Source organism: Drosophila takahashii, chromosome X (assembly GCF_030179915.1).
Source record: "Drosophila takahashii strain IR98-3 E-12201 chromosome X, DtakHiC1v2, whole genome shotgun sequence".
NCBI classification, from domain to species: domain Eukaryota; kingdom Metazoa; phylum Arthropoda; class Insecta; order Diptera; family Drosophilidae; genus Drosophila; species Drosophila takahashii.
The window spans coordinates 10,449,369-10,462,212 of NC_091683.1; the positions used below are offsets into that span (position 1 = coordinate 10,449,369).

The following is a 12,844-nucleotide window of genomic DNA, read 5'->3' on the forward strand; positions in this document are numbered from 1 at the left end:
ACAGACAATTCTGGGTGGGCTGTTCTGCTCCTTGGAGTGAGGTGGCCAAATCAGCGCACTTGTCAAACATGTTGATGGACACTTGAAAGGCGAAAACGACGACGACGACGAAGAAGCGAAAAGAAGGAAGGAATCGGGAATATGAAGAAGAAAATGCTTTTAAAAATACGGTTTAGTTTTCCTTCTTTTTTGCTTTTTGTTTCTTAAAAATGGAAATTCTCTTGACTCTTTGTTAAATGCCTAAAAATAGTTTCCCCCCCCCCCCCCCGTGTGAGTCATAAAAGTGCCAGGCGATATGAAATATGTTTAGTGTGTGAGAGTGTGGAGAGAAAAACATAATCATAATCGTTGGGGAGGCGGAGGCATATCGAGCATACGCCATGTGTGCCATTTTTGCGGAGGTGGTGGACAGGCAGTCAGCCGATTTGGCGCCGCCTGCTGTCAACGCAGTCAAGTTCCATTTCCTCCACCACTTTCAAGTGGTGTGTACATCCATACATACCGTATACCACATACCATATCAATTCCTGGCCATATCTGCGATATATATCGCTGGCTATGCACACAAATGATTTATTTATTTATTTGCTTATTGCCAAATGCCAAAATGACGCAGCTGCCACGATATCGTACTCTCGTACTCGTACCAGTCCCTCGCTATACGACATTATACCCGCTTTTTCCCATCCCCTCTGGATCTATTTTTCAATTGGGCAAAATGCAGAATTGGCTAAAAAAAGAGAAAAAGAAAATGCAAAGGCCGATGCCAAAAGCAACAGCAGTTTTCCCGCCAAACAACTTGATTGAGCGGCGAATAGAACACATGTTTGATGGATTTTCCGGGGGTTTTCACAGAGGGCTAAATGTGCGCACCAATCAGTGACACATGCAAGTTGATCACTTTCGATTCGGTTGAGTAAGTTACAATTGCAGGATTTTTTAATAAACTCAGTGGGGAGTGGATTTTTTGTAAATTTAAATAACCAACGATTTTATTCTACCACTATCGATATTACCTGTATTAATAAAACTAATAAAATAAATTAAAATAAAAGTTAATTAAAACTAAAAAAATGTTAAAATTATCGGTAGAGATTTCGATAGATTTAGATTTAGATCAACTAGATCACCTGCCATTTGAAATCCCTTTGAAGCAATGGATTTGCAGTCAGTCGCAATTAAAATGCCATATCTGAGCAATAGAGATTTATAGCCTGCTGGCCATGCATATATCATTCGCACAATTGGATCCACATTGGATTCCCTCCGAACCGAGAGCCCCTAGACAATTAGGGAATCTCTATTTGACAGACTGAAGAATGAACTCCCGCCGCCGCCGAAGTTCTGAGTTCTGAGTTTTGGGAAATTGCCTCATTTCCCAGTGTTTGCCGGGAAAGTTTCCCAGCCATTTTCCCAGCGCCCCCCCGTTTGCCTTTGCGTTTGTCATTAATTACGAGCTGAGCCAGAAGCTCGCCGGTTTCGGTAGATCATTAGTCCACTTGCTAATGGCCCACAAAACAAAGGAAATTCTCGTTTCTCCCTGTCGATAGCTGCTTCTCTCTCTCTCTTTTTATATCTGTCTCTCTCTCTTTTTCTGTCTTGTGCACTTAATTATCAAATTATGTCTTTTGTCATTTACTTGGTATTTGCCGCAAAATGCGTTTTACCAGATTTTACCCAACAAATTCATTATGGTTCCCATTTTTATTTGTTGAGAACAAGGGTGTATTATGTTATTCAGAAGGTATGTGAGGCCAGTAGGGGTTTTCTTATCCAATTTACTATCCCTATTAACTCAATTAAAATTGTTAATATATCTAAATTAGTTAATTAAATAAATTCTTTTTATATTGTGTAAGACCATTTTTGACCAAGTTAGAGCAAAAAAACAAAAAGGAAAAATTCACATTTTTACCAAAAACGCAAATTCCCATTTTCCCCAAAAAATAATTCGTTTTTTTACCGTAACAATAGAAGTATTGGTCCGAATATGGATTGTCATATCTTTCTGAACTCGATATTAAATTTCCTAACGATTGGCATTTAAACCATGACATTTTATTTATTTTTAATTTTTTGCAAAAAATCATGGGGTACCCCCTTATAAAAAAAATGAAAATTGACGAAAATTTTATTTTTCCAAAATCACACGGAAAGGGCTATAGATTTATTTATTATTTTGTTATCTGTTCAAAACAGTATGCATTTTTGGTGAAGGACCATTTTTGGCCAAGTTACAGGAAAAAAACCAAAACGAAAAATTCATATTTTTACCAAAAACACAATTTTTACAACAAAATCATACCTTTCTGATTTAAAAAATTTCTTCAACATTTTGATATTTAGTTTTTTATTATTATTATTTATATTTTTAGTCTACTACCAAAGGGTATAAGATTCCAGAATTTCACTGTAATATTCTTTGTTTCCATTTTTCTATTGAATCAGTTGCCAAAAACGTTGGCTTTGTTGGTGCGGTGGAAAGCTGGAAACACATGTTGCTAGAGGGAATTGTTTGAGAAGGGTCTACGATGTGAAGGAGGGGGAAAATGGGGTTTTCTCCCCCGTAGCCTCGTAGACAAAGTCCTCTGACTTTGGCGCAACAGCTGGTAACTGTAATTTGGCACCGCCAACACTGCCACGCCCACACTGCCGCCTTCTAATTGCGTCTTTCGGCTTTCCATTTGCCATTTACCATTTACCATTTTCTGTTCTTGCGGTGGCGAAAATTCACCATCTTCAGGATGGCAAATGAAATTTACATTTCTGACTTCATTTAACTTGGCAACCCTGGCTGAGTGCTGCTGCATTTGTGCTTTGTGTGGCACGCTGACATATGCCAATTGACTTGCCACTTGGTAATTTAATATGTGTGTGCTCTCAGCTCTCAGTTCTCAGTTCTCGGCTTCCAGTGCTTTGGAAGCAAAACCAAAATCGTTAATTTTCATCCCAATGTTTTGGCCCCAAGCTGCCAAGGACACCAAAGCCATTGTTCATTCATTCTTGTCACCAAACTATGCGGGCGGCAGATTGTTCAAAGGGGACTGAAGTAAAAGGGGGGCAAATCAAAGTGAACATTTCACTTGGCCAAAGTCCGGAGGAGAACGCGGAGGAGCCATTGTCCGATGGCCTTATGCAACTTTAATTGAATTGCACGCTAAGCCGGAGGGCCAGCAAAATGGACATGGGCAAGGACATGGTCGTGGTCGTGCACTGAGCAAAAAATTCTGGCCAACAAAATTTCATAAAGGAAAATCCGTATAACCAAAAATTTATAGTTAAAATAATCCCTGGTTTTTAAAAAAAAAATTAAAATAAATAAATAGTACATTTTATGGTGCCCACATCTTTACAGATTTTGTAAAAGCTTAAATGTCATTATGTTATGTTTATTAATACCTAACGAAATGCAGAAGACAATTTTCAAATCGGACTATTCATTGAAAAGTTATGAGCAAATAATGGAATGCAAGCAGTCGCTTTGAATTTTCACTTTTTCTTTTCAATTTTCAAAGTGTTTATCTTCCTGTAACAGTGTTTTATTCCCTTCAATAAATTACATTTTGTCTCCGATAAGATTTAACTTAATGACACTCTTGACACTTTTTCAAGCCGCGATCTAAGATTTTCGCCCAGTGCATACTAAGGACAAGTTCGATTTGTTGACAGGCCGAGGCGAAGAAATTTTCATTAGATTTATTGATTGCCCCAAAACGATGGAGAGGTGTGGGCGAAATGCTAAAATTGCCTCAAGTGGCAGAACATTTTGCCGAAAATTAAATTGCCGTGGCGTTCTGTGGGATTTTGTCGGTTTTTCCGGGGCGGGTGGAAACGAATTGCCAGTTGTTTTTCCTGCGGCTTTTGCCTGGTGTTTTTGCCCAATTTGGTTGACTGTAATTAGCATCGAAATAATGTCATTATAATGCTGATCCATTAAATATGCATTGCTGGCCATTTTGCTGCATTGGCCGGCGAAAGCGAAGTGCACATTAGATGCCAATTAAATTCTGATTTATTGCCAAAACAGGCAGAAGTTCAGTTCGTGAACGGTGAACGGGAAGGGTTGCTCAACAGTTTTGTCAACAGTTGTGCGGTCAATGCGGCGTATGCGTGATATTCAATCGGCTAATTATTGATTTTATTCGATTGACCTGATAAAACGTGTCCGTCCGCAAATAGCAAATGGCAAAGTGCTTTGCTAGTTTTCTGCCTTTCACTTCTCATCAACGCCAGAAATTGTCACCATTTTGGGCAGAAAAGAGCACTTATTTCCAATTAAAATGGAAATATACAGTGATTAAAATGTCAGTTAGCTTGATATGTGATTTATTGACTGGTATAGTAAAATAGAAATAAAAATAATAACTTATATATGATCTATTAATATGTAAAAAATAAAATAAAAATATTAATTAAAATATTCCTTTCTGACAACTCAAGTTTAAATAAAAACAAAGTCTTTTTTATTTAAATTTCTACAAACTTATTTACTACAACTTATTGTTGTCCGAATAAAATAAGTATAAATGTTTAAATATAAATATTTATTTTAGCCCCTAAGCCAATTGTAAAGTTGGATAAAAATTGCAGCAGAATACCTCAATGGGTTTTAGGGGCAGTAAAAGCGGAAATTGGCGATTGCTTTCCATATTCACCAGATATTTAATATTTTCCGGGCCGCACACACACACACACATTTCCCCCTAAGCTGTATATATGCATACGATTGCAGTTTCTATATGCATATATAATTCGATTTTGGCTGGCAGTATGTTTTTTCCAGGGGGCTAAAGGGGGGCTTTAATAAAACATTTCACTCTCGATGGAAACATCAACGTTTGCCCAGTTTTCGAATTGGGATGACGACCTGTGATGATGGAGCTTTCTGGCTAAGTTGTTGTTTTTTGTTCTCGACTTGTTTTCATTTTGTGTTTAGCAATTTTGTTGTATTGTTTTCTGTTTTGTACTCTTAGTTTTTTTGTTGTTGTTGTTGTCTAAGGCCAGGGCCAAGAGTACCTGGGCTGTTGTTGTCGCCATTGTTTCTCCGGGCCAAACAATGCCTAGTCGTCCAAGATCCAAGATCCCAGTGGCCCCAGGCATTAATTACAATGTTCGCATCAGGACTGGCCGGGCCGTACAATTGGCCATTGTCTCGCAGGATTCAGATTCAGATTCAGCTGCAGATGCAGAAGTAGAAGGAGATGCAGATGCAGATACAGATACACCTGCAGAACCAGACGAAGGTGCAAGTGCAGGGCCAGGATTCAAGGAGCAGGAGGTGCCCATTGTTGGCCAAGAGACAATTGTAACTGCGCCGAGTGGCTGCCAAACTGCCGGAAGTTAGCTATTACACGGGGGGAAAATGGGGGATCCTTTGATACTAACCTCAAAGATTCAGCCAAAGTCTTGTTTAAAAGTAGAACTTAAAAAATATCGATATTTTCGATATTTTCACTATATAGATTCGATGATATCGATATTTTCAAGGGAAACACGCATATTAAATATCGATAAATGGCAAACTAACTATTTCTGAAGCTCTATTTAAAAGAAAAAAACAATACGAATTAATATTTTAGAATTCTTATTTTCTTTTTATTTAATTTTTTATTTTGAAAGTCTTAATAAGAAATGGAAGCAATTCCTGAAAATGCAGAGTCGAATTTTGATAAATTCAGATTATAATATAGCATACTTTTATACACTTTTATAAACGATTTCAAGGACCTGGTGATCCCGAGTAGTATAGAAATTTTTATTAAATATAAAAAAACAAAAAAAAATTACAAAAACCTAAAGAATTCGCTAGATTTTCTCTCTCTGTACCGCGGTGGCTGGTGGCTGGCTCTCTGTTTGTCCGTGTCGTCTTTAGTTTGTTAGCCATCATTGTTTGGCCCAAACGGCTGCTCTGCCTTGGTCCTCCGACCTCCGAGCTCCGTTCGTGTCATATTGTGTCTCTTGGCCGGCATTGTTGGCATTTGCGCTGCGGGGCTCAGCTAAATTGATAAATGCACCTGGCCAACTCAACTGTATGCCCCCCGCGCCATTTCACCTGAATCCGAGTCTCAGTCTGAGCCCAGAGTCCTGGATCCTTTTTGGGTTCCGGGCCATGGAATGGTGGGCTCTTTGTGCCCGGGGCCATTTGTGCCATTGATTTGATTGCTGGCTGCGATCATCTAATTGATGCGATGTGCTCTCACAGCTGGGAAAATGGAAAATGGAGGAGGAGGAGGGCTTATATGTGTGCATTTGTGGGCCAATTAATTTCGAAACTGACACGGCTCTCGGGGTTTTGATTGGTCGACCACCTGATAGTTGCACTAATGGCCAACAGAAGCTATTACGGTGTATAACAATTGGGGGATATGAAATACACGAAGATATATTCGAATGGTAGAGAATATCGATACTGTATCGATTTATCAACTTTTCAATATATTTGGGCTAAATTGATATCAATTTACATTTTTAAAATAAGAACGTAAACTTAGTTTTAACTTTACAGTGTGAGAAATTAAATTTAAACGATAATTCAATTTAACGATATTTTCGATACGATATCGGTTACGATAATTTTGTTGATTTAACAAGCAAACTTAAGTTATAAGTAATTCCCAAAAGAATTTGATAATTTTGAAGCTCTAAATATTTATTATATTTCTTGCACAATTTTCCGTGATTTGCCCGTGGAAAGCCTTCAATCCCATCACGGACTCCATTTTTGGGCCACGTGTGCATGACAGTCGCGGCCTTGAGACCGCCCCTCGATTGCATCAACAGATGGCCTGAACCCTTTCGCCCAAGCCCGCATTTCTCCACAAGTGTTGCCTATTTCACAGTGCCTTCCCCCGCGCGACACGGCCAATTGCCTTGAGAGGGGGTGGCAAAAACAGGGTGTTTGCTTGGTTAGTAGTCGGAAAAGGTGTGGAAAATAGGGGAAGTACGGGGTGGTGGGTGGTTGGACAGAGTGCCAGGCTCTTGATGTTGTCAGTTGGCTTAGAAATGCTGCATAAAAGGACAAAGCGACGCGGAGCCCGAGGAAGCGGGCCGGAACAACAACAGCTGCGATCCCTCCCACTCGACGTCCTAAGCCACCCACTAAAACCACCCACCACCCAGCATGGAAAAAGGGTTCTCCAAATGCAACTGGCACACACACGTGCACTTGGCTAAAAACACACAGCTCAAGTAAAGGTTAAGGTTTAGTTAAGGTTAAGTTTCAAAAAAACACAAAGCAATTATCTCAATAATTTATTAAATAAATTGTTGGATAAAAATAACATTTAATTAAGAAATGCTGAATCAGGTTTCAGAATCTGTTTTGAATTCAAGATATTGGCTTTTATTTTGCCCCACTGTACAGACACCCAACTTTTACCTTTTGCGTACTGAAGTACTTTTGGCCGCCTTTGTGCTGCATGTGCTCTTTGTTTTTCCTCCTTGGCCCCGCCCCCTTTTTGGAAACACCTGAAACCTCCGCCCATCGGGCAAAAAGGTAAGGTCGTGGGAATCGCTGGCTGCGTTTTTGGGAGCGTACTGCGCACTTGCCGCTTTTAATGAAGGCATTTAGCAATACGATGCCAAAAAAAATGGGAAAAAAGTGCAGAAAAATAACAGAAAGACGAGTGGCGATGGCAAATTGCTAGCGAATCGTAGTTGCACTTGACCTTTGACTTGCACAGAGGTGAAAAAAGAAAAGAGGTTGAGGTGAGATCTCTGGCGACTCTCAATTTACCAGTCGGCGACCTTCAAATCCTTAAAGTTTCAGAAAGAAATATTAAAAAAAAAAAACTTAAATATGAGAAAATTAATCTTATATGAATATTATAATATAATAAAAAGCTAGGAAACAGAAAAAGAAACACCAAAACTTGATATATTTCTTAGAGATTTAGTTCTCTAGTTAAATTGCATAATCTCTGCTTTGTTGATGGACCAATTTCGATGTGAGCACTTTAAAAGCTCTGCGTTTTAAGTGGGTTCGATTCTCAGCCTCCTTTTCCCTCCCCCAAAAAAAGTGTGACAACAACACGACACCTAAATGAAAACCAAAGTCTAAATTGCAGAGCAGCAGCTGAAACCGGAGCTCAAGTGGCCGGCGGCCATGCGTGGAAAAGCCCGTGAAAAGTGGATAGTGGGTGGTGGGTGAAAAAGGTCGTGGAAAAACGCGAACGGCAGTGTCGCACTTGGGACAAATTTTCTTCTTTTTTTTACACTTTCTCCCTCTCTCTCTCTTTCACTTGGCATATGGCAAATGACCCGCGGCCCGGACTGTCCAAAGTGGTGACCCCGACTGTCCAAAGTGGTGACCCCAACTGTCCGATTTCCCCCGAAATGCGACTGGAGTGACATGCGCTAATTGATTTCAAGACCCCCGGAGGCTGGCCAAAAAACGCGACGACAACTGTCCGACAAAACAGCTTAATTATATTTCGAGTTTCGAGTTTTGCCAATTGTTTTTTTCCGAAAAAAAGCAGAAGAAAAGAAGAGGAGTTGCACTTCTGCTTTCCTTCCGACCAGGTTAATTAATTTTTCCGTTTCTTGAGCGCCTTTTTCCCCCGCTTTCCCCCGACAGGTGGCAAAGTTTCCATTCAATCAAGTGTGCCAAGTTGCCCGCCAAAAAGAAGAACTTTGAACTTGAAGTTTTTTGGCACCACCACCTCCATCAGCTAGCTGCTCCTTCCCCATCTTTATCCGCCTCCAATGCCAGCATTTTAATTAGCCTAATTAATTTTTGGCACAAAAACCGAGAAAACCCCAGCCAAGAGCCAAAACTTTTCACGGTGTGGGTGCCTTTTATTTTATCGGCTGTGTGATGGTGGTTCTTCGGCCAGGAAAGGAATGGATTGGATTGGATAGGAAAAGTTCGGAAAGGAAATGCAGTGGCAAAAGTTTTGAGAAGCTTGCCAAGAAAATGCGATGTGACGGTGCGTAGTTTCATAAATTGTTCATAAAAAAAACACGACTTTATAACAACAGGTTGTGTCGGTGGCAAGAGAACATATATTTGTACTATTTTATATGTACATATAGATTGAATTTATGAGATGAGATTAGATTGGATATTATATATACTTACATTTGCAGTGCTTTGATTTTCTGGCAGAGGATATTGCAAGTTTACTATGAAGTTTTCAAGAACGCTGCATGGAGATTTTTAGTTCGATTTTTTTAAGGTTTATTTGTAGAGTTCTTAGCAAGCAATTGCAAACAATTGCTAAGCAATTTTAGATTTTTATTTCAATTTCTAGTGCATCGTAACTAGTTTGATAGAAACGATAAACGGAAGCGGAAATAAACCGATAATGCTCGCATCACAGCAACATTTCCCTTGCTTAAATACCAATAATGGCGTCCTTTGTGGACCCAGTTATTAAACATTAGTTTGTGGGTTAGGACAAATCGGGACAGGACAGAACAGGACAGAACAGGACAGGACAGGACCAGATGCTCGTGCTCCGGATTCCGGATTCCGGAAGTATGCAGGCGAGCTGACAAACCCGTTTAGGAAGTTGAACGGCCTGCGAACTGCGAACAGAGAAACGAGGAACAGGGAACAGAATGCCCGGAAGGAAGGCGGAAGTGTGTAATTTAAGCTGCGGGCGGGGGACGAGGGGTAAAGGACGAAGCCACAGGACGGAGGAAATCAGCAAGCTTGCTAAACCAAAAATGCAACAAGCAACTGGCCAACAAAACGGGCCTCTCGAAACCCAACCTTTTGCTCGATTTAGTATTAAAGCAGGGGAGAACAGTCGAGTACCTCGACTATCAGATACCCGTTACACAGCTAACGGAAGTGCGAGGGAGAAGGAGATATGCAAGCACCAAAACGACAGGGGAAAATCGACTGCTTGCACTGCTTGCATTTAACTATTAACTAACTAACATAACTTTTTTATGAATGGTCCGATTTAAAAAATTTCTTTTACACTTCGATAGGAATTGATACACACCACTAAATGACATTTACACTTTTACTGCACATTGTGGGCGTTAGAGTGTAAACCATTTAAATTCGACCAGTTATCGAAATAAATATTAATTATGATTAAATTCTTTAAAATAGGTTTGTTGTTGTCAACTTACCAATTCATATTTATTTATTTTACTCTTTTTATTTATTTCTCAAACAAAGAAATTCGCATCAAAATGTTATGGCTAGAAAATAAATATTTAATATTGATGGCCAAATGTCATTAAAAATGTTTGTATTAAAGGTGATATTGTGGACGGGGAAAAATAAATGGTATAGGAGATTGGTGACCCCAAACCAAGATGAATAAAGTGAACAAAGTTTTTTTTTTTGATGGGCCGAGTCCAGTCTCTAGTGGCAAATATGCAAAACGGCCAAATGCACTTAGTTGCCATGGCTGCTTTTAGCCAAAGTTGCTGGAGTTGCACATAAATCGTGGCAAGTTGTGCGCTCAAAGAGCCGAAAAATGACATCCAATGGTGGCATTGGCACTCCTGGCAGAAGGATGAGGCTCCTCGCTCAGGACGAAACTAAAACGGGACTAAACAAAACATTTATGGCTGAAAGAGAGAGGAGCTGAGGGCAACAAATGGCAGCTTTGGCATCTACTCAAGTGGCCATAATGGCATAGACGATGTACAGGAAGCCACTGTTGTTGCCTTGGTTGTTGTTGTTCAGCGGGGAATGTGGGGAAGTGTCACAGGAAACAGGAAGTGCGGCAGATAGCAGTGCAAAAGTTGGCTACGTCCCAGTTTTAGGACAACGACACCACCAGAGAAAGCCATCATCACCGTTCGTTGTGACTATGAATATGATTATGATTAAATAAAGAAATGTACATAGAACTCAATCATCATCGGTTTACGTTTTTTTCCACCTTAATTATGCGCTCATTAGACGACTCTCCCCTCCGTTCAATTGAATGCCTTTCATTTCATTTCACTTCTTCTGATTTCCTTTGATTTCATTTGATTTCATTTCATTGCATTTCATTCCATTTCGTTTGGCTGCACTGCGAACTGACAAATTTCTTAATTGCAAGGCAGCTTTTTGGAATGCCTTTTCATCCACCGACGCGGCGGGGCCCCCCTTCCAAAAAATGCAAACAGAAAGATTGAAAGCGGCAAAAAGCGAGAAAGTATCAACGGAAAAGAAATGGGCCAAAACCCCAAAAAAAAAAATGAGAAAAATTAAAAAAAAAACCTAGAACGAATATTTTTGCTGCATGTTCAGAATTTAAGATATGGGGCACTTTTTTATAATATAAAAACATTTTATATAATTATGGATTCTAGGTGTACTTCTTCCTGATTTTATAATTATATTACAATATTCCATAATAATTAATTCATTTATTTATTTATTAGAACTATAAAGAAAATCTGAACTATACAATTTGTACAATTTATTACCAAAACTGCATTTTTAGTGATCTTATAATCATTAGCTTGGTCATGGGTATTTGAAAGACTTTTTTGTTACTTTTCTTAGATTATAAAATATTCATTAATGGTATTAATGTTGTATTTAAAAACTGATCAGTGATCTTCCTGCTGATCTGATAATCAATATACCCATAATGATGGGTATTTAAAAGCAGATGGAGGGGAATCAGGCCAGCCGAGCGTGGGATCTGTTCAAAAACTGGCCAACAAGGGGCGGCGAATGCGGTGCAAGAGGGTGCATTTGCATTTGTATCTGTACTTTGTATCTGTATCTCTGAATTTCGTATCTGTATCTCGCCTAATGGCCGCTGGCAAATGCAAAAAGGCTGTTGCCTGTTTGTAGCTGCTTGCAACTCGGTTGGATTGGCAACCTTGAAGTTGCACAGAGAATGCGGAATGAAAAAAATTGAATTTAATTCAAATTGAGCTTGCGCTGCCGCACACACACAGCATACACTCGCATACAGTGAACAAAAGAAATGAGAACTGGTCTAAAAAGAGCTCAACAATGTCTTGGCACAGTTACCCCGGCATCTTCTATCCTCCAACCTCCATCTTCCTTCTCAACCTCTAACCTTATATATCTAGTCGTCCCTTTTTGTGGCATGTGCTTAAATAGACAAGTTTATTGCCAGTTTTGGGGCCTGTGGGCCAAACAATGACGAGGCCAAAAGGGTAGACAAGTGCTGGGCCATGTTGTTCTTATATCCTCATATCCATCCAACATATATGCAAAGGTCAAAAGTGTGCGTTTTGTTTTGTGTGCTGTGTTGCCTAGCACTAGGTCAAAATGCTGGGACAGTTGTCATGGGTTCTCAAGGTGAGCATCTCGAGTCGCAATCCCTTGGCGGTTCCATATTTCAGCTGCATGTTTCAGTTCCAAGTTTCTGTTTCTGTTTCTGCTTCTGAGTCTGGCTTAGGGTTTTTCTGTCATGTGTCAGAAATTGTACAAGATCCCGGCTCTCTTTTCTCATATCTTTCGGCTGCAGTCTCAGCACATTTGGGTTCTAGTCCTGTGTTTGCCTTTGCTTATTCTGAGCTCTGAGCTTAATTGTCATACATTTTTTGTGTTTTTTTTTTGGTTTTTTTTTCGACTTGGTGCAGACTTTTTATGACGGCCACAGAAACTGGGTTAAAACGACCGAAGCACTCCAAACTGTGGACGGTAAACCAAGGGTCAAGATGGACAAATTTGGCAGAATATTTTTTGCTCAGTTCAGGGTTGATTTGGGTTGCTCGGGGAAACTTCACAGTTTTTTATTAAGGGAGTTCCTATGTGGTTATATTATAATAAAATCATATATAATATATAAAGATTTAACATTTAAAGGGGTATTATATAATATTTTTAGATGATATCATCTTATCATATATAATTTATAATATAAAATAATATCAAAGACTTTTAAATTTTAAATCGAAATAA

At 39.4% G+C, this 12,844-nt stretch overlaps 1 protein-coding gene across 1 annotated transcript in view; it reads left to right on the plus strand.

Annotated features, from left to right (window-relative positions):
- The window catches only part of Ca-alpha1T (Ca[2+]-channel protein alpha[[1]] subunit T), an 87,135-nt gene that overhangs the window by 23,231 nt on the left and 51,060 nt on the right, over window positions 1-12,844 (plus strand). The gene's annotated exons all lie outside the window — the stretch shown is intronic.